Source organism: Chionomys nivalis, chromosome 2 (assembly GCF_950005125.1).
Source record: "Chionomys nivalis chromosome 2, mChiNiv1.1, whole genome shotgun sequence".
In the NCBI taxonomy this organism is placed as follows: domain Eukaryota; kingdom Metazoa; phylum Chordata; class Mammalia; order Rodentia; family Cricetidae; genus Chionomys; species Chionomys nivalis.
Genome location: NC_080087.1, coordinates 53,680,534 through 53,705,189, shown reverse-complemented (window position 1 = coordinate 53,705,189; position 24,656 = coordinate 53,680,534).

Genomic DNA, 24,656 nt, shown 5'->3' with positions numbered 1-24,656 from the left:
GGAGATGTAGGGAAAGCCCAGCCCATTGGGGGGCATGTTCGCCTCGGGCTAATGTTTACGTACAAATCTGGTGGGCATGAGCCCTGCCGGTCTCTTTTTTGTTGTTCCTGCCCATCGTTGGATCCCTGGTGTTGTAAGCTATCTCTTCATTAAAATTTGCTGTTTCATATTAAGCTAGCCTGGTTATTACCCCCCATTACAGACAAAGAAGGGCAGACTCAGAGAGATGTCATGTAGCCCTGCCATAGACAGATGCCAGAACTTTAGCCAGTAAGCCCCAGCCATGTGGCCATACATACATTAAATTAATATATAGGAATTAACTGGTAAGAAGATAGAGCTAATGGACAAAGCAGTGATTTAATTCATACATTTTCTGTGTGATGATTCTGGGGCTAAGTGACTGAGAGCTAACTAGCAGCCTCCTCCAATATAAGAGTTAGTTAATAATAAGCCTAAACTAATAGGTCAAACTCTTTTACTTAATATAGTTTCTGTGTGATTACTCATGTCTGGGTGGCCAGGGTATGTATGAGCACTCCCAGGCTATAATGTCCCTATGTTATCCATAATTTTTTACATTGTATATAAAGTCTATCAGTATTGCAAATGTACCCATTAGATAGGAAGGAAAAGTCACTTAATTATTTTAAAAGTTACATAGAGTGACAGCTATAACTTTTGTTTTTGTTTATGTGTAATGAGACACTGATGTGGGATTTCCCTCTGTATTCTGTGATTACTGTTAATGAATAAAGAACTGCTTTGAGCCTTTTGCAGAGCAGGGTGGAGTAGAGAGGAGTTATACAGTGAGGACTGGACTGAATGTTGGGAGAAAGAAGGGGGTGGAGTTATAGAAAAGCCATGGAGCCACCACCAGAGACAGATGCTGGTAACTACCCAGTAAGCCACAGCCACACGGTGATACAAAGATTAATAAAAATGGGTTAAATTAATATGTAAGAATTAGTCAATAAAAAGCTAGAGCTAATGGGCCAAACAGTGGTTTAATTAATATGGTTTCTGTGTGATTATTTCAGTTCTGTGTGGCCAGGACAAACAAGCAGCCTCCTTATTACAAGACACTGGCCCAAACAGTTTTATTGTCTTTAATAGTTATAGTAATCCAGGAAAATATTTATTTACACATTTTATAGAGATTATATAATTAAATTAAATGGTTTTCACTTATTTCTTATCTACTCGGCATTTAATTCAAATTTTATGTTCCATCTGTTAAAATGAAATCTATCAGGCAATGAACTGATTTTTTTTCTTTTCCAATTCAGGAGATGTGAGTAGAAGATTGTTGTATCAATCTCCAGGTGGTTTTGATGACTTACATGTCTGTGATTGAAATGTTCATAATTTCCCTTTTGCATCAATGCCATCTGTTCGGTTTTCTGTCCTGGATCTAGAGTTAACCTTGAATAATAAAAAAAGTTTTGTTAAAAAAAAGACACGTAAAATAAAGTGACAGTTGCATCTTTATCCCTTCTAGCTACATGTCAATGTCATCCATTAATCTTATTAATTAAAACCAAGCTATACCTACCACACTTTGTTTAAGGTCATATCAAGAATACATAGTGCCCTTTCTATTACATAGTCTATAAATAAAATATGAATACGTTTACATTGACTTGTTTCCATAGTGATAAAACAGTCTTCCCTTGATTGTCAAGGCAATGTGCAGTAGGCTAGCAAATTGGACAAGCATGACAAGCATGGAAGTTATTTCTCAAGTAATAGGTTTAAGAAAAGCTAGGATAATTTAATAAGAAATGATATAGCTAGAAATAGAACTAAGAGTCACAGAATGTGAACATTTTGCTTTTAATGACCTGCTAATATTTTTTTATTTGTGAATTAATTTTGAAAACATAAGAAAGCATAAAATAATATACATATGGATTATATATATATACAATAGCTAACTAAACATATATATGTTTAATTAGCTAATTCTTTAGAGAATATTTTATTAATTCTTTGAGAATTTTATGCAATGTATTTTGATCACAATCATAGTCTGCTAATTCCTCACAGATATACCCTCTTCACCCTCACATTTTATTCTCCCAACTTCGAGTTTTATTGTTTTTCTCCCCTGATTGAGTCCAATTTGTGTTGCTAAACTACTCTTGTGTTGCTTGCCCTGGAATGCGATTGAATTAGCAGAGGTTACACAATTAAATAAAACTGACTCTTATCTTCCAGTGACTACCAAATACTAAAGGTTCCTTGTGCCCACCCCTACCCCCTGTGCTGGGGTTTTGCCTGACTTGAGCGTGTCCAAACCTTTGGATACTGCCACAATCACTTTGAGTTCAAATGTGAAGCTGTTCTGTTTTTTCCAAAAACAGCATTTTCTTGAAGCTATCTGCTACCTCTCGCTTTTACAGTCTTGCTCTTCTAAGAAGATCCATGTGTTGAAGGAGCTGCGGGGTGTGTTCCTGCCACCCAGCTCCTGGCTGCCTGGCTAGCTTATGCCCCGAAATAACAACACACAAACTGTATTCTTTTAAACACTGCCTGGCCCATTAGCTCTGGCCTCTTCTTGGCTAACTCTTGCCTAACCCATATTTAGTAATCTGTGTAGTACCAGTCTTACGGGGAAAGATTCAGCATGTCTGACCTGGTGGTTTGCTTCATCACGTCTGCCCTGGACTGAAGCGGCAGGGCATCTGAGCTCACTTTCCTTCTTCCCAGCATTCTATTCTGTTTACTCCACCCACCTAAAGGCTGGCCAATCAAATGGACCAAGACAGTTTCTTTATTAGCCAATGACCTTCCTCCATCATCCATGAGCCTTGGGTGGAGGTCTTATAAGTCTGTCTCATTTATGATGAGTATTGCATGCATCTTAATTTCTGTATATTGACTGGTTGAAGGTCTCTGTGCTAATTGCCATCTGCTGCAAGAATGTTCTCTGATAAGTGTTGAGAGATGCACTTATCTATGGGCCTAGAAATAAGTCATTAGGAGCTGTTTTAATACTATTTCCCTTTAGCAGAATAATTAGTTGTAGATTCTCTTTAGGGACTGTGATCTCTCTAGCCACAGGTTCTTGGACCTATTAATGGTACCATGTATGACTTCCCATCTCATGGTGTAAACTTCTGATCCTGAAGTTGTTTGGTTACTACCAGATGTTGTAAATAGGAGCGACAGGCTGCTTCCTGCTGCCTGGCTCCAGGCAAGCTTTACCCAAAATAATTACACAGAAACTGTATTCATTTAAACACTGCCTGGCCCATTTTATCTAACCTTTTCTTGGCTAACTCTCACATCTTAATTAACCCATTTCTAATAATCTGTATATCACCACGTGACTGTGGCCTACTGGGATGAGTCTAATCTATGTCCATCTCAGACAGGATAGCCATGGTATCTACCACACTGCCTTCTACCCTGCATCCTGTTCTGTCTACTCCACCTACCTAATTTTCTGTCCTATCAAAAAGCCAAGGCAGTTTCTTTATTTAACCAATGAAATCAATGCAAAACAGAAGACACTTCTACATTCACCAGAACATTCAAGTCACCATTGTATTGGAGATCATACCTTGTCAGGTCAGGAGTTATTGTAACTTTCAGAATTCACAGTTGGATGATAGTGGTGACTGATTACTCTTCTGGTAGTCTGCATAGCACTTTATGTCACTGTGAAAACTAGTTAGAAGGGATGTAGCTTCTAGGTAAAAAAAAAATCTTGACTTATCCATATTCTGCAACTCAAGTATGTGGTATCTTGAGCAATAGAGTTGTATCACTAGATTTTAAGGGGTGACCAAGTGCATTGGCAATAACCTATAATGTTTGGTGATCTATAGAGCCATACTTTTTAACAGCTCAAAAAGGGGTAATTCATTCCTGGTTCTGGGGTTTTTATTTGCTAGTGTGTGTTAACTAGTTGAGGTATTATTCATCTATGACAGGGTAATTTTATTTAAACTCTTTTTAGATATGTATATGTATTATTTTGGGACCCTTCTACAATACTGTTTCCATATGGTAGTTTCAAAGACATTTAGTGTTAGTTATTTTTTTTCTAAATTTTGTTTATATTAATGATTATTTTTCTCTCATGGCAGGCAAGATTATTACAGAAGGACAAGCAGAATTTTTCCAGCTTGAGATTTAATTGAAATGAGTTAAAGTTTTTTCAATAAATTTTATAATGTGGTAAAAAATGATTTTCTGTAAAATCATCCAAATTCTCAATTATGAAAATAATTTAATGCTCTGGGACAATGGTCTGTACCCTCTCACTTGTATTTTAAATAAATGTTGATTGGCCAGTAGCTAGGCAGGAAGTATAGGTGGGGCAACCAGGCAAGAAGTAGAGGTGGGGCAATGAGAATTCTGGGAAGAGGGAAAATCAGTCTGCAGTCATTACCCAGACACAGAGGAAGGCAGACACGGAGGAAGCAAGATGTAACTGCCTCACCAAAAAGGTATCAAGCCATGTGGCTAACACAGACAAGAATAATGGGCTAATATAAGTTATAAGGGTTAATAAGAAGTCTGAGCTACTAGACCGACCAGTTTATAATTAATGTAGACCTTTGTGTTTTCTTTGGGACTGAATGGCTGCAGGACAAAGTGAGACAGTAACCTCAGTTAACAAGTTAAGGAAAATAATTCTTTGATTAAGTAGAGGAATGAAATTAACTAAAAAAAGTCTATAAGTCATCTTCTTTACAGAAGTAAAAGTGAAAAATATACAATTAATTTTGTATATTCTTAACACATAGATACCTATTGGAACTGCCTACCATAATGTAAAAGCAAACACATACACACACATAATTTTCATTGGATTTTTCTACCTTCTGGAATCTTTATTTTGACATTAACAGACAAATGGAGTCTACCAGGACCAAAAAAAATCACTATTGCATTTTCATTTTTATTCCATTGCATAGTTGCAGCTTTTTCACTATGGCTGCTATGAGGAAGGCATTGTGAGAGTCAGATCCTTAAGCAAATGATGGGAGAAGATGGCTGAACTTTGTGTGACTAGAGAAGGAGCAGAGGAGATCACTTGAAAATTGAAAATAGGAAAAAAGCTCTACTGAATGAAGTCACCTTTTAGCAGAGTAGGAAATGGATCGAACATTTTCAATGATCAGAATGAAATAACATATAATAACACACCTCCTGTACCCTTATCCTAAAAAAAAAATACAGAATGTAATAACTTAAACAACCCAAAGAATACATTTCTTCTAGTTGTTCTTTTTACTAGTAGCATGGCATTGACATGGCCCACTAGAATATGGAAATGACGTGGTCATTAGTCTGGACATTTATGCCTCAAATTGGAGAAGTTCTTCACATGTACTCAACTGAAATATAATGGACCTGTGGTGTTGTTCTAATCTACCCTATGCTCTGCTTCCAGTTTGTTGGATAACAAGTACAGTGCTCTTATTTCTTTTAGAACACTGACATATACTACACAACTCTCTCAGGCCATCACAGTTTTGTACTCCTGGTCCTCTGGTTACTGCTGCTAAACACTGTTTTATCTATTACAAAAGCTAGACCAGGTATAATCTCCTGGTATTTTATATGTGGTTACTTGGTAGCAAAAAGTTCTTTCATTCTATAGTGGGTTCTAGGAATGAAGGGTAGCTAAGGTCATCTTCTCTTGTGTATAGATAAACTGGAGTAGGTTAAAATAAGTCACTGCTTAATTTTAAGAGATAAAGATAGTTTTAGAATGGGGAGAGAAGGAAAAAACCCAGTAGTGCTGTTTGAATTCAGGATGGAATCTCACTTCTGACCAGATTATACTCCATTGTCTCTGTTATTTCTTGAGGTCAATTCTAATATAAAATATGTTAACAACAAATTCTGATTTGTACACAACAAATACTTTGAACAAGAAATCTTTAGAATTTAATATTTTGTAGACCTGAGACATAACACATATAGGATATCATTTCCCCTTTCACTTACTGTCAGCTCCCAATAACCACGGTGATTGCCCAGAATTTGAGGGCTTTATGGACCTCATAAAAATGGAATCAAGCAGCATCTGTCAATGTGACTGGCTTGTTTGACTTAGCACAATGCCTTTAAGATTGACCCATATTATTTCACTTAGCAAGATAACCTTTTTTTCTTTTCAAAAGGCTGAATGCTGTTTCCTTGGCTGTATATATCACATTTTAAAATCTATTAATAAGATGATGGGCATTCAGGTTCTTTTCAATATTGAGTACTGTGAATAACAGTTCAATAACTGGGGATGCAAAAAGACATCTTCAAGATTCTGCTTCTGTTCTTTAGATACATATCCAGGCATAGAACTGTTTGATCATATCATATTTCTGCCTTTAGTTTTGTGAGGTGTTTTGCATTGCTTTCCTTAAGAGATGAAGCATTCTATAAATCAACCAAAAGTATTCTGGAGTTCTGATTTCTTTATATCTTTAAAAAGTTTATTTTTAATAGGCAAAAAGAAATCACATTATTTTCCTAGACACTGCTTACATTGGATTTCTTCTACTCCATGAATTCTATTACAGTAAGGAGAATTTTCTTTTTGAATTGTGATCATCTAACATAAAATCCATAATAATTATCTCTACATTTACAGAGCAGAATATAATTTACTTGGAGGACATTTTTCCTTAGTTACTTTTGCTTCATTTTGTAAGAAATGTTTTGTCTAACTCCATCTTTAATCCTCAAGTATGGTCAAGGAATACTTTGGGCAAATGTCCTTAAGGGCATCAGTATCCTGTCTCCTTTGATTACACACTTCAGGATACTTGAAATAGCTTGGCAAGGTGATAGGCTGTTGTTATTTTTACCAGCATATTCACCCCAAGTACAGAAGGTAAAGTGACTTCTCCTTGTCAAAATGATTTCTGGGCTTCATAGAAGACTATGACTTCAAGGGACTGTAAAGTTTAGACTGAAGATTCAAACTTTAAAAGACTGAGAGAGAGAATGAAGGGAAAGGGATAGGAGAGAAAAGGTGAAGGAAGAAAACTTGTCATTATTTTATTCTGTCCTTCCTCTTGCTCCCCACATCTGCATAAAGGCTGTAATGTCAATTTTGTCCTTTGTTTTATATAAAAGAAAGCAGAGCATTAGTTTAGTGATGTGGGATATACTTCTGTATGTGTGTTGCTTTTATTGGTTGGTGAATAAAGCTGTTTCAGTCAGTGGCTTAACAGAGCAAAGTCCATGGCAAATCCAAACAAAGATATATATATATATATATATATATATATATATATATATATATGAGCAGCGGGCTAAGTTCCTAGCACCCGGCCGCCCGCATGGCTTACTTATGCCCCAAAATAATTACATGGAAACTGTATTCTTTTAAACACTGCCTGGCCCATTAGTTCCAGCCTCTTATTGGCTAACTCTTACATATTGATCTAACCCATTTCTAATATTCTGTGTAGCACCACGAGCTGGCTTACCAGGAAAAATCTTAACCTGCATCTGTCTGGAGTGGGAGAATCATGGCGACTCCTGACTCGGCTTCTTTCTCCCAGCATTCTGTTCTGTTTACTCCACCCACCTAAGGGTTGGTCTATCAAATGGGCCTAGGCAGTTTCTTTATTAATTAACCAATGAAAGCAACAGATTAATACAAGACCCACCTCCATCATATATATATATATATATATATATATATATATATATATATATATGGAGAGAGAGACAGAGAGAGAGAGAGAGAGAGTAGGTGGAGTCAAAGAGTCTCCAACCAATTGCTGAGGAAACAAGACATGCAGAAAATGAGGTAATGCCACAGCCATATGGAAATACATGGATTAATAGAAATGGATTAATTTAAGATGTAAGGACTGGCAAGACACAAGACATATGACTGAGTCATTGGCCAAACAGTTGTGTAATTAATACAGTTTTGTGTGGTTATTTGGTTCTGGGTGGTCAGGAAACAAAAGTGCAGTCTTTGTCTACAGTTTAGAGTCCTCCACTTCTTTCTTGTCCTCATTTTACCAACACCAAGTTCTTTAGCACTAACTTGAAAATGTCCTTCACAGACATCTGTTCATGTATTATATCCACACACCCAATTTGACCATTATTATTTTTCATGAATTACTGCAAGTATCTTGATGAATCCCAGCTGTAATAGCATCTCTAAAGGTTTCCTACATTTTACTTTTTCCTGATTAATTCCTTTTTATTTTTAGTAATATTTTGCTTATTTTGGAGGTTGCAATTAATTATACTCTTTCTTCCTCCTGTTTGTTCTCTCTAAGGGATCCACAAAACCTCTCCCACTCTCCTTCAAATTCATGGTCTCTTTTGTTCATCCATTATTTTTGCACTTATACATATATAATCCTAAATATGGTCTGTTGAGTCTATAAAATGTCATCTGTATGTGTATTTTTCATGACTAACCATTTGTCACTGAAGAGCCAATTGTGCTATTTCCTGATCCCAGCTTTACTTCATTGCCTGTGGTTCTTTGTATAGGGTTGAGACCTGTGGAATTTTTCCTCATTTAGTTTGCCATCTTTTTGATGTCATCCTTGTTCAGTTCATGTTTGTACCATAATGCTGGTGAGACTACAGGCATAGATAGCTTCTGAACTGACTAAGAGACACAATCTCACAGCAAATGTCCTGATCTCCTGGCTCCTACAGCCTTTCCACTCCCCCTTCCACCATGTTCTCTGAACCATTGGTGCTAGAGTGTTTTGTAGACAGATGTATCTACTGGGAGTAGAGTCCACAACTCTTCTTTATTCTTTATGGTGAAGATAAAATGTGAATCTGCTCATTCCTGTTTTAAACTTAGCACCAATGCCTAGTATAGATTGTCCAAGTTCTGCCTCTTTTTGTTCTCTCTTCTGCTTGTGTTTCTAGGTTTCAACCCTAGGCCTTTGGGTATGCTGGGTAACTACATTCCCATTAACAAACACCACTGGATCCTCAATTCTTCCTATGTTTTGAATTTTGACCTTCCATCCATCCTCAAGGGACCAGTTTACAGGAAATATTTATGGAAAGAAATAAGATTAGTAACTATTTAAATGTATCATCTATCATTTCACTTGTGGGAATGAATTTAACTTTTCTTGGAATTTTTTAATGTTTATTTTTAATTGTTGATTGTGCAAATGTACATGGGTATATGTGTGTGGGAAGGTTTGCTAGAGCGTTGATGCCCATGGCAGGCAGAGTTATCAGGTCTTCCCGAAGCAGGAGTCACAACTGGTTGTGTGAGTCTCCTGATATAAGTGCTGGGACTTGAACTCAGGTCATCTGCCCAACAGTATGAACTTTTTTTTTTTGTTTTTTGTTTTTGTGCATTTGTTTATTTCACTTTAACTCAATGACAAGGCATTTTATTGAAAATACTGGAGTTTCATTCTACCTCATGGATAAATAACACTACATTGTTTTTTTTTTTATTAACTAGCTCTTTTTTATTAATTAATTTATTTAATTATTAAAGATTTCTGCCTCTTCCCCTCCACCACCTCCCATCCCCTCCCCCTCCCCCAATCAAGTCTTCCTTCCTCCTCAGCCCAAAGAGCAAGCAGGTTTCTCTGCCCTGTGGGAGGTCCAAGGACCACCCACCTCCATCCAGGTCTATTAAGGTGAGCATCCAAACTACCTGGGCTCCCACAAAGCCATTACGTGCAATAGGATCAAGAACCCCTTGCCATTGTTCTTCAGTTCTCAGTAGTCCTCATTGTCCATTATGTTCAGCGAGACCGGTTTTGTCCCATGCTTTTTCAGTCCCCGGCCAGCTGGCCTTGGTGAGTTCCTGATAGAACATCCCCATTGCCTCAGTGTGTGGGTGCACCCCTCGCAGTCCTGAGTTCCTTGCTCGTGCTCACTCTCCTTCTGCTCCTCCTTTGGATCGTGAGACTTCAGTCCAGTGCTCCAATGTTGGTCTCTGTCTCTGTCTTCTTTCATCGCCTGATGAAGGTTAATATTCAGGGGGATGCTTATATGTTTTTCTTTGGGTTCACCTTCTTATTTAGCTTCTCTAGAATCACGAATTATAGTCTCAATGTCCTTTATGTATGGCTAGAAACCAAATATGAGTGAGTACATCCCATGTTCCTCTTTATGGGTCTGGCTTACCTCACTCAGGATAGTGTTTTCAATTTCCATCCATTTGTATGCAAAATTCAAGAAGTCATTGTTTTTTACTGCTGAGTAGTACTCTAATATGTATATATTCCATACTTTCTTCATCCATTCTTCCATTGAAGGACATCTAGGTTGTTTCCAGGTTCTGGCTATTACAAACAATGCTGCTATGAACATAGTTGAGCATATACTTTTCTTGTATGTTTGGGCATCTCTTGGGTATATTCCCAATAGTGGTATTGCTGGGTCGAGAGGTAGGTTGAACCCGACTTTCCTGAGAAACCGCCACACTGCTTTCCAAAGTGGTTGCACAAGTTTGCATTCCCACCAGCAATGGATGAGAGTGCCCCTTTCTCCACAACCTCTCCAGCAGAGGCTATCATTGGTGTTTTTGATTTTAGCCATTCTGACCAGTGTAAGATGGTATCTTAATGTTGTCTTGATTTGCATTTCCCTGATTGCTAAGGAAGTTGAGCACGATCTTAGGTGTCTTTTGGCCATTTGAACTTCTTCTGTTGAAAAGTCTCTGTTCAGCTCAGTGCCCCATTTTATAATTGGATTGATTAACCTTTTACGGTCTAATTTCTTGAGTTCTTTGTATATTTTGGATATCAGACCTTTGTCAGTTGCAGGGTTGGTGAAGATCTTCTCCCAGTCAGTGGGTTGCCTTTCTGTCTTAGTGACAGTGTCCTTTGCTTTACAGAAGCTTCTCAGTCTCAGGAGGTCCCATTTATTCAATGATGTCCTTAGTGTTTGTGCTGCTGGGGTTATACGTAGGAAGTGTTCTCCTGTGCCCATGTGTTGTAGAGTACTTCCCACTTTCTCTTCTATCAGGTTCAGTGTGTTTGGACTGATATTGAGGTCTTTAATCCATTTGGACTTGAGTTTTGTGCATGGTGATAGATATGGATCTATTTTCATTCTTCTACAGATTGACTTCCAGTTTTGCCAGCACAATTTGTTGAAGATGCTCTCTTTTTTCCATTGTATACTTTTAGCTCCTTTATCGAAAATCAGGTGTTCATAGGTTTGTGGGCTAAAGTCAGGGTCTTCTATTCTATTCCATTGGTCGACTTCTCTGTTTTTATGCCAGTACCAAGCCGTTTTCAGTACTGTAGCTCTGTAATAGAGTTTGAAGTCAGGGATGGTAATGCCTCCAGACGATCCTTTATTGTATAAGATTGTTTTGGCTATCCTGGGTTTTTTGTTTTTCCATATAAAGTTGATTATTGTCTTCTCCAGATCTGTGAAGAATTTTGATGGGATTTTGATGGGGATTGCGTTGAATCTATAGATTGCTTTTGGTAGAATTGCCATTTTTACTATGTTGATCCTCCCAATCCAAGAGCAAGGGAGGTCCTTCCATTTTCTGGTGTCCTCTTCAATTTCTTTCTTCAAAGACTTAAAGTTCTTGCCAAATAGATCTTTCACTTCCTTGGTCAGAGTTACCCCAAGGTATTTTATGCTATTTGTGGCTATCGTGAAAGGTGATGCTTCTCTGATTTCCCTCTCTGCTTCCTTATCCTTAGTGTATAGGAAGGCAACTGGTTTTTTGGAGTTGATTTTGTATCCTGCCACATATGAACTTTTAACTGCTGGGCTGTCTCTCTATCCTCAACTAGAAAAAATGTCCCCCTCTCAAGAGCTATTTTATCCCTGTGGTTCCTTTCTACTTTCCTGGTTTCGGTCATTGCTCTAGATTCTACTCTTACATCTATAGATTCAGAGCTAGGAACCGGAAATGGGAAAGCATGTGGCATTTGTCTCTCCAGGTTGGAGTTATGTGACTCCATATAGTAGGCTCATAATCCATCCATTTTCCTATCCACTTCATGATTTCAGTTTTCTTTGGAGATTAATAGCATTCTATTGTATATATGTATCATATTTTCATTATCCACTTATTAGCTGCAAGACCTTTAGGTTGTTTCCATTTCCTAGGTATTGAGAATGGAGTGACACTGAGCATGGTCAAACAAATATCTATGAAGAAGGATGTCAAGAGCTTTGGGTATATGCCAACGAGTGGTGTAGTGATTTGAATAAAGTGTCCCCAGAGTCTCTGACATTTGAGCACTTGGCTCTCATATGGTGGTACTGTTTTGGGATAGTTAGGTGGCACAGCCTTATGGAGGCAGTCTATTCCTGGGGATGAGCCTAAAGATAAAAGAGTCCCACCTACTTCCAGTTTGCTCTCTTAGCTTCATGTTTTGGCTTTGTGTGAGCCTTCAGCTTCCAGCTCGTACTGCCATCCTTGCACATCATTGTAATGCCTCCCTGCCGTGATACACTCTGACTTTTCTAGATCACTAAGCCAATATAAACTCTTGCTTTAATAAGTTGACTTGGTCATGGTGTTTTATCATAGTAACAGAAAAATAACTGATACAAATGGTGCAGCTGGCTCATATGGAAAATCCATTTTTAGCTTCTTGAGAATTCACACTGACTTCCATAGTAGTTGTATCTCTGATCACATCCTGACAAGCAGTTTTTGTCAGTTGTTTTCTTGATCTTAGCAATCTTGCTAGGATAAGATAAAATCTCAAAATAGTTTGAATTTGCATTGATTACTGAGGATGTTAAAACATCCTTATGAAAATATTCCTTAGAGTAAGGGACTGGAGAGAATAGACACATCTCATTAGAGAAGGAAAATAGATAGATATGTGAGTGAGGGATGGAAAGGGAGGATCAAGTGGGGAGGGAGAGGTTGTAGGAGAGAACACAGGAAGAGACAGCTAAAATTAGGGGGCATTTGCAGAACAGTGTGAAAACCCAAATGGTAGAAACTGCCTAAAATATATACATATATGAAGGCAATATAAATGAAATCACCAAATGTTTGGGAAAACAGATTCCTAAATGGCTATCTTTCATCACCCAATGAAGATTCTACTATTAGGACTAGGATATATCTAATTGAGTTGTTGGCCAAAAGGGCCCTAAAGGAATTCCCAAACAACTGCGACTATTTCCAAGACTATAGATTGTTCTCCACAAAATGACAGTGACTCTCCATTGGGGAAGACAACAGATGAACAATTTGTTGAATATGAAACATCAAGCTGATTGCCTATAGAGAACACCAGTGTCTTTGTTACAGGAATGCACTCAGGATATTATCATAAACACCAAGACAGCCATAAACACTTTATCTACAATGATGAACTGCCTGAAGATATGCTAGAGCAGAGCAAGGGAAAACCAACTAACAACTGAGTTGCCCTAAGTCCCACTCAACAATTTGAAACCCTGATACATCTTGAATCACCAGGAACCTGAGAGTCAATAGCCCATGGACTTAGGGTAAATCCCAACAATGGTGGTCTAAAAATTGAAAAAAAAAAAAACCACAGTGATAAAATTACTTTTGATGATATTCTACTATATTATTAGATTAGTGCCTTGTTCGGCCATCCTCAGAGAAGTTTCCCCCTACAGAAGATGGGAACAAATATATAGATCCACAGCCAGATGTTATGTAGAGAGTGAGAAACCTTGGAACACTCAGCCCTAAATAGGATGTCTTCATCAAATCCTTCTCAGAAAACCCCAGTATAAGAGAAGTTGGAGAGAGAAAGAGCCAGAGGGGATGGAGGACACCAAGAAAACAAGGTCCTCAACATCAACACCAACAAAACTCATGTAAGCTCAGAGACCGAAGCAGTTTGCAGAGGACCTGCACATGTCTGCACCTGATCCTCTGCCCCTCTATCCTGGTTTCTTGTTTAGTGTTTTGGGGAGTACTCTGTGTGTGAATGAGTGGGTGTCTGATTCTTCTGCCTTTTCTTGGGTTCTTCTTTTCCTATTGATTTATCTCCCGTGACTTTGATATGATAGGTTATATTTTATTTAAAAAAAATGAGTGAATGAATGAATAAATGATGAATGATAACCTAGTAAATGAAGGAAAGATTAACAACCATAATGTCATTTATACTTTCTGGGAGAGGGAAGCTCACTTTTCTCTAATGGAGTGACACTGAGTATATTAGCCACTCCAGGGCAAACCTTGTGTCCAGGAGTAGATGACCAACATATAATGGACTCCATAGTTTATTTAGTGTGTGTGTGCTTTAACTGGTTATAATTTGATGGTTTTTTCTTGTGTTTTTGTTGCTGTTGTTTTGTTTTCGTGATTTTGGTGGTTTTGTTGTTCTTTTTGTTTGCTTTATGAGAAAGATTTTAAAGTTAGTAATTAGGGAGAGGGAAAATATCTGAAAGGATTGGGGGAGGGGTAGATAATAGCCAAAATACATTTAAACTTAAAAATTGCTTTAAACAATATAAAATATAATAAAAACACCAAAAATATTTTATATTTATTATTGTTTCTCATTTTGAGAACTCCCTTGAAGCATGATTGATAAGAACCCAGAGATAGATGTTAGGGTTCAACTTGAAGATCAGAAAAGCAATATAGAGGGGCTGGAGAGATGGCTCAGAGGTTAAGAGCATTGTCTGCTCTTCCAAAGTTCCTGAGTTCAATTCCCAGCAACCACATGGTGGCTCATAACCATCTGCAATGGGGTCTGGTGCCCTCTTCTGGCCAGCAGGTATACATACAGACAGAATAGTGTATACATAATAAATAAATAAATATTAAAAAAAAAGAAAGAAAAGCAATATAGACAGCCACTGGCTCTTACCTCTACATCAAACTGAAATGATGATCCTGCATACAGAAATCCTCAGAATGTGACTGAGTGTGTAGCCTGTCTCCTCCTGTCTTATATTCCTCTCTAGTGCTGCGTGCGATTAAAGGAATACACTACTACTGCCCAGCCTCTATGACTAACTAGAGTGGCTTCTAGGATTAAAGGGATGTGTAACCACTAGCATTTCTGGCTTCACGTTGAGGCCTTTGATCCACTTGGAGTTACTTTCTGGACAGAAAGGTAGAGATGGGTTTCATGCCAATCTTTCATATGTTAATATCCAGGATTTCCCAGTGCCATTTGTTGAAAATGCTATATTTTCTTCAAAGTATGTTTTTGGCATTTTTGCCAAATATCAGATGACTATACTCATATTTCAGCCTTCCATTTTTTCCCATTGATGTAGAGCTTATTTTTGTTCCAATGCTATGCTGATTTTGTTATAATAGCTCTGTAATATAGCTTGAAGTCTGGTATTTTAATTCATCCAACATTTTTTTTTCAAGATGACTTTGGCTATTTGCAGTCCTTATGAACTCTGTGATTTTTCTTTTCTGTTTATGAGAAGAATGACAAGCATGACATGGGGATTTTGATCCAGGTTATATTTTCTCTGAAATCTGATTTTAGTAAGATGGTCAGTTTCACAATTTAAGTCTACCAGTCCATGAACATTAGATGTGTTTTAATTTCCTACTGTCTGTTTTATTCTCTTCAGATATTTAAAAAAATTGATCAAGAGGTCTTTACGTTCTTGGCCATATGTATTCCTAGATTTTTATTTCAGGAAAACTTTTATTTAAGCATGGCTTATGATACTCTGATCTACTGGTCTATTATGATAATATTTGGTCACCTGTACCGTAATATACAATGAACTGAAAACATTGGGGGAAATTTAATATAGTGTTAATATCTTTATTTTAAGAAGTAAGCAAAATGTTAAAAAATAGAGCACACATTCAAAAATTGAAATTGGACAATATCCATCAAAGGCAAATTAACGTTATGCTGAGGTAAAATATTTTTATTTTCATTGAACATCCTTGGTAACATGATGATTCCACTTTTTAAATTAGAAAATTTGCTCTTCATCTTTTATGTGTTGGTCAACAGACTAAACTGATTTAGTAGTAAAGTGGTTATTGCATGGTGTTAATCATTATTAATTGCACAGTCAACTATAAAAGGAAAATAATGTAGGAAGGGTGGAATTCCAGAACATTCAATAAGTTTCTTTTCTTATTCAAATATGGAAATGTAGAAAAAGTTTGAAAAATGTGTGTATGTGTGTGGTGTGTATAATATATATATATACATACATAAATATATATATACATATACATATACAACTGTCAGTTTTTAGAACAAAATTTAATTCTACCTTAGAAAAATTCTTCATAATTCAAAATACCAGGAACTAAGGACATGATTGTCTAATTGTATTTTGGTTAATGAAAAGAGATTATATTTAGAGTTCCCATAGTACTCCTTGCATGCACCTGGTTTTAATTTGCATGGTTATTTAATCTGTTAGTGTTTCCTCCCACTTTTCCTGTTTTTACTAGAGTTTATTCAGATGTTTATTAAATTTGAAACTGTTCATTTATTACCATTGTGTCCAATTACTGGCTGCATTATAAACACCTGTCTATTCCTTGTAAACATCCTGTAGATATTCTAGAAGTATGGTTAAAATGAATGTTGATGTAGATCTTTACTTTTATGAATTCATCTTCTAGCAAGCTATGTTAATGCCTCATCCTGTGCAAGACTTATCTTTCTATAGTATAACTTTGATAAAACTCACTTGAAAGGCACCCTCTTATATCTTGGAATAAATCTAAGCTATAAATACAGTTACAAAAGAAATATCAAAGGAAGTTCACAGAGTAACATAACATTATTATATAAGTAGCTGACAAAAGAGTCATAATGGAATAAATGCTGCCCCAAAATCCTGACACTTTAAAGGTTACATTAAGGTGTGTCAGTTGTACAGGAGACAACAGAGCAAATAAAAGTAGTAATGCAATTTGTAAACAACAGAAATGCTCAACAAATAGTTTCTGTATATATTCTCCAAAACAATTTTCACTTTTTTCTTTATCAGCATAATTAGTCATACAAACAATGGTTTTGTCATGACATTTTAATGTATGTATGTATGTATGTATGTATGTATGTATGTATGTACTTTGACTATACCCATCACTGATATCCACTCTTGCTCCCAGTCCACACAGGGTCCCTTCTTCCAAAATAGTATATCTTCTATTTTCATGTTGTTTTTAAAATAAACCTGTCTATTCCATATGAGAGAAAACAAGACATTTATCTGATTCTGCTTAATTTATTTAATATAATATACCCTGTGCCATCCAATTTCTAGAAAATGTCATGATTTTGCTTTTCTTCAGGGTTGAACAATATTTCATAGGTATATATACACTATTTTATCCATGTAATCATTAATTGCTGGTTACCCAGACCAATTCCATAACTTAGCTAACTTTGGGTACGCATGAGTGAGTATACCTGTATCTCTATCATTAGCTGATTTTGATTCCTTCTGTTGACTATATGATCAAGAATGGTTTAGCTGGAGCATATGGCACTTCTTTATTTAAATTTTAAGAACAATTTTAAGTAGAGGATAAAACATAGAAATGGAACTGAGTTCTTTAGACAAAGGTCAGAATCCACATGACTATACATATTGCAGTTGTAAAGCATTTCATAGTTCAGTAAAACTGATTCCAGAAGTAGCTTTTAGGCTTTATGTGAAAGGAAGTTTCATTTTGAAAATTTGTAGAATAGGAAACATTTTTCAGAAAACTGAAAATGGGCACACATTTCCATGTTATGAAAAATAAAAATAATGTCAGAGACAGTACCCCTACAATCCTGATGCCTACAGGTAACCACAGACAAAGAATGAAGGAAATCGGGGGAATGGAATATGTTCTGAGTGTTGGCGTCTCTCAGAATCTGCATGTTGGGATGTTAGCAGTACAATGGTGTAACTCTTTAGGAGGCTGTTAAATCCTGAGTGTCACTAACTTATTATTTTCTTTATAACATGATTGGAGGATGTTGCTTTACCATTGTTATAAAGACACAGCAAATCAATCCCTTACTCTACTTTGTGACCTAGAGGGCACCATCTTTGAAGGAGAAAGCAAGTGACACCACATACCCAATCTATTGGTACCCTGGGTATGAACTCCACAGTATCTGCAATTGTAAGCGGATCTTTTCCATTGTTTATCAATTACCCTGTCGAAGGTGCTTTCTTACAGCAGTAGGTGGACTAAAATATTAGATAGATTATCTCAATGGACATATTTAATGTAAATCATTATTATTCTCTTTCAGGCACATAGTTTATCTAATCTTAACCTATATTAATTGGTATTTTGTATCTATTATTAAAAGCTAAGAGTTCCTTGGCTCTAATGACTGAGACTTATTATAATGTATTGCATTGAACTCTTGACATTTGTTACTAAAAGAAACATTTGTAACTGTGATCATGTATAGGTGAGGTAAATACATATACACAGGGCTTTGAAAAATTAAACATTCAAGAAAATCTTAGAAAAGCTGAATAAGAAACAACATATGTAGTCAGACTTTTCTTTGGGTCACCATCTCACAAATAACTACATGGATACTCATTATTAATTATGAATGCTTGGTCTTAGCTTAGGCTTGTTCCTAACTTTTAATGATTGTGTTTTAATAAGAGGAGGTTTATAAGTGAATGATATAAAATTATACATTTTATATCAATTTTCCAACACAATTACATTTATTTAGATTTATCTTAACTCCAAGGAAAACATGAAACTCTTCTTAGGCATGGATTTTCTTATCTCATTAATATTCTCTTCTCTGTATACCTGATTTGTTTAATTTATGAGGTTAAAAATTTAAGAACTGAAACTGGAATTTTATGGTTCCCCACCTTTGTGAGTTAAGAACATCCAAAAATAGCTGACCATAGCATACCCCCTAAACATAAACACACACACACACACACACACACACACACACACACACACCACCTCTGTAAATCAATGTAAACTACTAACTGGGAAAGTGGATATATTAAATCCCCGATTCTTCAGCACAGTAAGATGTATAGTAAGTTTCCTTTCCAAACTTAAGCTAGACTAGGAGTGGATCCAAAAGAATCACACGTGGAACCTGAAAACCCTCAGAAAGGAGACACTGGCAAGAGGAATTTAAGGCTGGCCTGGTCTACATAATGAGATCCTCTCTCAAAACTGAAAAATGAGATTTTTTTTTGGCTTGAGATTGTGAAGAACATATGTTGCCACAACAAAATACAGATCACTGGAACATTTTTAAGATTATTAAGTTAAAAGTAAGCCTAATTGTAAAACCTAGAATCATTGTCTCTGTATATTACCCTCTGCTAAGATTTGTGATAATGAAATTATTTTGGTTTTCTCCTATACCTAATAAGATATTTTGAATAAATTAAACCATGGTCAAATCAAATTATTTTAGGTCAAATTTAACTTCACTGATTTGCTGAATAAAATTAAATAGAATAAATTATAATTTACTTAAATTTTCAAGATATAATTAAGAAAAATATAGCTTTTGAAATTTCAAGTATAAATGTTTCATGGTTAATCCATAAAATATATTTTATGAATAAAAATGATAGTTTAAGTAACAATATATTTTAGTCCATATATTTACTATATATTGCTTTGGTATCTATATACTTGAGTGATTAAATATGAACTTTCTTTTGAAAATTACTTGAAAATTTCATATGTGTATATAGTATATTTTAATCAAACCCACCCCATTCCCTTCTCTTCAATTCCTCCTGTATCTCTCTCTACCACTTTTCCCTTTTAATCATATGATTTTTTTTTAAAAAAAACACAGTGTTGACTCAGTATGACCTGCATGTGTTGTGGTGTAAGAAAATCTATTATTGCTGGAGCACAATTAGCCTCTTAGGGCTTCCATCTGTGAAAAAAAAATTCTGGTGATCAATTGTCAATAGGTTCATAACTAAGCGTGAGACTTTATGGACAACTTACCCATCCAAACTGGGATTTTGTCTGGTTTGATTTTGTATAAGTCTTGTGCTTGTAGATAGGACTTCTCTGAGTTCATGTGTTGTGATAGCCTTGTCAGGTCCAATAAAAACTGGTTCACTGCAGATGTCCGTAACCCCTGGCTCTTTACTCTTTCTGCTCCCCTTTTTGTGATGATTCTTCGTCACTGGAGGGGGGAGTAAATGTGATATAGATGTTTAAAACTGAGCACTTAATAGTCTCTTATTCACCTCACATGGTGGATGTGTCCCTCTACAAAAGAAATATATCTGATGATGATTCAGAGATGTATTAATCTATGGTTATAGAGATAAGAACCTAGGGGATGGTTTATCAATATGCCCATTTGGCTGAATAATAGTATTAGATTCTCCTCTAGGATCTATGGCCTAGCAAACCACAGGTTCTGGCCAATGTAACAGTACCAGACATGAGTTTCATTTGTGAAGCAGGTTTCAAGTTCAATCAGAAAGTTGTTGGTTATTCCCAGAGAACTTGTGCTACTGCTTCACCAATGGGCCTGTATTACCAAGCCAGTAATTATTGTAGCTAACAGGATTCTCAGTTGTTGATAACTTTTTCACCCCAGCATGCCTAAAGAGAGCCTTCTAGAACTATGAAAACTAGCTGGTAGAAATAATGCTCCTAGCTGATTTCTGCAAACCATTTGACTTAAGTATATGGTGTTTTCAGTCACAAGTTATTGCCATTAATTTCTTGAGAGTAATAAGAGCAAGACAATAACCTATGATGTTTTATGGGTCCATAGTTGGTATGGGAAGTCCTTCAATATATGTGTTGCTTTTATTGTGGTACCTATATGTTACATGTGTATTCATGTAGATTTCCATATGGATTTTTTAAAAGGTCTTTACTGTTGGTCATCTTTCCCTATATTCCCTCCTCTACCCTGCCCTGTCTTCATCCATTTACCCTTCCTTTTCTATTAATCCTCTTTCCTCCTTTATACCTCCTTTGTTCTATCCCCTTCCACTTTCTGACTGTTGTGAGTAAAGCAGCAATATACATGTATAAACAAGTATTTTTATAGTCAGATGAGTCTTTTGAGTGTATGCCCATCAGTGGTATAGCTGGATCACATGGTAGATCCATTTCTAGCTTTTTGAAGAATCTCTACACTCATTTCATAATGGCTAGACCAGTTCTCACTCCTGCCAACAATGGATAAATGTTTCCCTTTCTCTACATCCTTGCCAGCATTTGTTGTCATTTGTTTTAGCCTTTTTAGCTGTTTTGACTTGAGTATCAAGATACTTAAATTTTCTCAAATAAATTAAAAGATAATTTAAAAACTGGATTGTGTTTAGACACTATTCTTGCCATATATTTTAACAATCTTATTTAAGGATGTGATGAAAAAAGGATTATGGTCTCAATATATATAATAATTTTAATCATCTCTTAATTAAAGTCTGCTTTCACTTTGCTTTTCTAGTCTTTTGAGTATTATGCTTCTAATTGTTAGCTCAAAGGCTGTCAGTTATTTTCCTCTCACTGTGGCTTTATAACAAGCATGGATCATCTCTCACCAAGTGAACTAAATAGCTTCAATGCTGTAGTCCCTGCTGGTCTCTCTAGAATATAGAGTAACATGACTTGAGTGTTTTTGTCCTTTCCCCCAAATTTAAATCTTGAAATTTAATCACCAATAAGAGGACTTGATGAAGGAAGTTTGTCTTTTGTCTCTTTTGTCCTATGTTGACTCAAAGTTACCCCCACTATTATATGCGAGAAAAGGGGGGGGGGAGAATCAACAAAAATGTATTTTGCTTAAAAATTTATAACAAAGACCATTGTTGTGTAAGTTGATTAAGAGTATTTTAAATAAAATATCTAAGTGCTTGCAGTGACTGCCTTTCATATATACTGACCTCTCTTCTTACTTTTAGTAGGCCCTTTTAAATTCCATGGCTGCGTTAACCCTTTCTTAGTCATTCTGTTAGGAATTTATTGTTGTTTGAAGTATCATGTTGTGTTCCAAGCATTAATATTGGCAATCAAGATAAGGAAGGAATAAAGGAACATGTGTTTGACAATGGTGATGAGTATAAGGTGACATCAAGAATATTCAGTTATGCAGCCCATGGACTTACTGGTTTGAGGGATTCCATGCTTGTATCTGATGAACTGCCTTGACACTTAATACAAAGTCTTGGGATTTAATATTGCGTGGCCTATTGTGTTTTGAACTTATCTGGAACATGTTATTCCCTTCTTGTCTGTTTCTTCCTTTTGGAATGAGAATGTGTATCCTTTACTTATTTTATCACTGTACATTGAAAGCATAGAACTTGTGTGCTTTTACAGGCTCACAATTTGAGGGAATTTGCCTCAGGATGAATTGAACATTGAGTCTCTCTCATATCTGAGTGCATGATTCAATGAAGCATTGGGTTTCAGAGTTCTCAGATCATGTAAGAACAAGAAAAGATCTAAGAAGCTGACGAGATAGGACAAATGCATGCTTGTGTAAGAAGAATATGTGTTTTAGGAAACCAGGCAGAATGCTTTCTTTTAGTGCATTTCCCCTGTAATAATCCATGTGGAAATTTAATCTTCACTGTAACACTCTCAGGAGGTGTGGTCTTTGTCAAGTGATTGGATTACAAGGACTTTATTTTCATAAATGAGATTAGATGACCCTATAAAAGGCACAATAAAAGGAGTACATCCCTCCTTTGGCCATGCCATTCTTCCATCACACTTTCCTCCTCTCCATGGGAGGTATCATCTAGGTACTGTGCAGGAAGCAGGAAGCACCCTTTATGAACTTCATGAAGCTGCCTTGATCTTAGACTTCTCATCTTCCAGTGTAACATGAGGGCCTGCTTGTTGGGGTTACGTCCTTCCATTAGGTCCCTCATCCATTTAGTCCCAGAGAAAATCACACAGAGTGTCTACATTAGATATAAACTGGCCCATTAGCTCAGGTTTCATATTAGCTCTTATAACTTACATTAGCCCATTATATTAGTATATGTTAGCCACATGGCTCAATACCTTTTTTTTTTCCAGTGGGGCAGGTCACATCCTGCTTCTTTGGTGTCTGGACAAGACTGTGGAAAGAGCTTCCTTCTTCCCAGAATACTCCTGTTCTTATTGCTCCACTTCTACTTCCTGTCTGATTGTCCCACCTATACATCCTGCCTGGCTACTGGCCAATCAAAACATAGTTGACAGACTACAGAATTGTTTTACACCATTCTAGATCTGTGAAAGGCAGATTTCTGTTACTTATATATTATTTTGGTATTTATATATGTTTTTGGTATTTTGACATAGTGACATTGAGTAAACTATGACACAGAGTCTAAATATATGCATCACCACTACCGTGTTGTGAGTCATTGGGAAGAACTATCTAAAAGAGGACAAACAGAAACCCCATCTTGTTAAAGGGATCAATATACTTTTATACGATGAAACTGAGAACAAACAATGGAAATTTGAATTTTTGGATCCTAATCCTTTTAAGGGGTCCATTGTTACAGATTATGATGTGTGAGCAAAAATCATGTAAGAAGTTGAGATATGGATCAGCAGATAAAGTGCATGGTGTGCAAATGAAAAACTAGATTTCAAATCTCCAGCAATCACAAAAAAACTGGGCTGTTGATGACCTGGTCCTAGGGAAACAGAGACAAGGAATCCCTAGGGCCAGCTAATTAGCTACCTAGAACTGATGAGATCCATTTTCATTGAAATAACATGCCTTAGTAAATAAATAAGGGACCAGTTAAGGAAGGCATTCTGATAACCTCTATTAACTTGTGTATGTATATACATGTGTATTATTAGTACACATGTGAGACACACATGCAAACATACATATACATACATACACACCACGCAAATATTTGCAAAAAGAAAAGTCATATAAGACATTCTGGAAGCTTTATTGTCTTATTTAGGTTCAGACCGATATTTTAAGTCTCTAATAGTTCTCTATGTAGACCAGAGTGAATATTTACCAGAGAGCATGTCAACTGTGTCAAGTGTATCTGATCTGTCACATCTATGTGTGTGATATAGTGCTCCTGGGTATAGCACATAGTTCACTCCTCATTCACCATCTACATCCTCTTAGGAAGCCATGAGTATGGAACTTTCCTGACATTCAGAGTTTCAGAATGTGAATGTGACTTCTAATTCCCCATGAATAATAGTGTTTACTCAGCAGTCCCTTTTTCCTCAAAAACTCCCCAAGTTTGAGCCTCTGGGATATATTGACATTCTGACATTAAGGGGGTCATCATCATTTCTTTTACTGATTTACAATTACTTAATTTTAAAAATAAAGTCTGTTTATGTAGTAGGGGCTGCGGGCCTCTTCCCACAGCCCGGCTCATGGTTGCCTGGCTAGCTTATGCCCCAAAATAACGACACACAAACTCTATTCTTTTAAACACTGCTTGGCCCATTTCTGTTCATGTATGTAGCACCCCAAGGAGCGCTTACCGGGAAGATTCTAGCCTACGTCCATCCTGGGTCAGAGCTTCATCGCATCTGCCGGGGAGAGGGGAGCATGGTGCATGGCGTCTGCTCCAGAGAGCAGAGCTGTCGAGTCTGAGCTCACTTCCTCTTCCTCCCAGCATTCTATTCTGTTTACTCCACCTATCTAAATTCTGCCCTATCAGATGGGCCAAGGCAGTTTCTTTATTAGCCAATGACCTTCCTCCATCATGTTTATATTCTTGTATGATAGTGACAAAAGCCATAATGCCTTTGGAAAGTTAGTGATTAT